This window comes from Tupaia chinensis, unplaced genomic scaffold, assembly GCF_000334495.1.
Source record: "Tupaia chinensis unplaced genomic scaffold, TupChi_1.0 Scaffold000252_1, whole genome shotgun sequence".
Taxonomy (NCBI): Eukaryota; Metazoa; Chordata; class Mammalia; order Scandentia; family Tupaiidae; genus Tupaia; species Tupaia belangeri.
Window position 1 is genome coordinate 5,495,575 of NW_006159732.1, and position 2,157 is coordinate 5,497,731.

Sequence of the window (2,157 nt, forward strand, 5' to 3'; positions counted from 1 at the left end):
GCGTGGCCATCCCCCCTGGGGGGTGATTTCCTGCTTTCTATCTCTCTGTCTCTCTCTGTCTGTCTGGCGAGCGCACGCGCCCTATAGCAAAAACCTCTCCAAAAAAAAAAAAAAAAATCTAGTTCACTGTAGCCATGTGGAACCTTCTCCTGAAGGCCCGTGGCTTCTTCTCCAAAAGCTTTGTAGTATATTTTGAAATCAGATAATGTGATTCCTCCAGCTTTGTTCTTTTGTTTAAGATTTCTTTCACTATTCAAGGTTTTCTTGTGTTTCCATACAAATTTTAGGATTTTTTTTCTATTTCTATGAAGAATGTCATTGATATTTTTATAAATCTGTAGATTACACTGGGTAATGCAGATATTTTAATACTAATTAGCAATATTAATTCATCTAATATAAGAGAGTGGAATATCTTTCCATTAATTTGTATCTTCTAAATTACCTAAGTTAAAGTTTTATAGTTTTTAGTACAAAGATCTCTCATGTCCTTGGTTAAATCTATTTGTAAGTTTGTATTTGTAATGATTATAAATGTAATTGTTCTCTGGATGTCTTTTTCAGATAGTTTGCTATTATTTTGTCAAAATACTGCTGATCTTTGTATATTGATTTGGTATCCTGCAACCTTACTGAAAATCTTTGTTATATCTATTAGTCTTTTAATGGGAGTCTTTAGGGTTTCCTACATAAGATCAAATTGGCTGTAAACAGATACAATTAAACTTCTTTTTTCCAGTATAGATATCTTTATTTTCTTTCTCTAATCATAATTATTTTAATGTATAAGTATGTTCCATGCAGCATTTGGGACACATTTATACTAAAAACATTATTTGTTATTTTTCTAAAATTCAGACTTAACTGGAGGGTTCTCTGTTTTATCTGGCAACACTATCTAGTCAGGATAACCTGGCCATGCTTTTGGGTTAAGGCAGAGCATCTCTTAGTGTGTAAGAATAAAGTTACACAAGGCTATTGCTAAGATTCCTTAAAGTTATGTTATCTCAGACAGAAATTTGACTCTAAAGATGCAAAACGTTTAAAGAGTTGATTTTTGCTAATCTATGATTGTTAAATTAATATAACTTGACTATTGAAGACAGATTTATCAAATTTTAAAAGTTGGATTTCAAGAAATTAGTGCATATTTAATGTCTCTAAGATCAGTTCCTCAGTAAGTTCTACTCCTTTCTCCCCACCATGCAATTGCACTGGTCAAAATCAACAAAATTGAGACAAGATGCTTTATGTGTGATTTTATTACAACAACTTAACTACTTATTCTTATTAATAGATGGAATATAATTCACTGTTGTTTAGTGATACTGTATCAATTTTATCCTACTCTTTTACACCCTCCTTTAAACTCTTGCTTAATATCTATATGTCTGTCTCACTTTCAAAGTCTATTCTATTGGCTTTTTTCTTTCTCAGGATTAAAGAATTGGGTTCAATGCTCAGCTCTAGAGCCATAGGCAAACTGTAGGCAAACTATAGGCTGGAAGCCAAATCCACCTGTAACCTGTCTTGTAAATAAAATTGTATTAGGTCACAGCCACTGCCATTTATTTATATATCAATTTTGGTTGCTTGTGTACTACAATGGCAGAGTAGTGTAGCAGAGATTTTGTAGTCTACGCAGTCTAAATTATTCATTATTTGGCCCTTCTTGTGCATATATGTACACACACAGACGTATGCGTAAGATCTGATGGGATACATATTGCAAGAGAGGACAACAGCAGCAGCTGAAGTATGGGAATGAAGCTCTAGGTGGACCTTTCTCCTCTATCTCCCTTGTATGTCAAAAGCTGTGCTCTGAAGAGAGAAGGGCAACAAACACTGTGACTCTTAGGTTTCACCTAAAGACCTGGTCCAGCTGGGAGAAGGGAGATGAAAGAATATTATTTTCCTCAGGCGTAAGAGCAATAACATGCTCTGGGCCAAGAGCCAAATCTGGGGACAGAAAAGGAGCACTAAGAGGGCCACAGGGGATGATGCTTCACTAAAGCCTCAGGACTATGAGGAAAGAGGGAGCACTCTTCTCTCGAATTCAACCACAAAGCAAACAAGCACCAAGTGCTACCAGTGCAAATTCTGCAGGGAGAGTTGCAAAAGCATAGGGAAGGGAAGGTCTGGTGCAAAGTGCAGAGG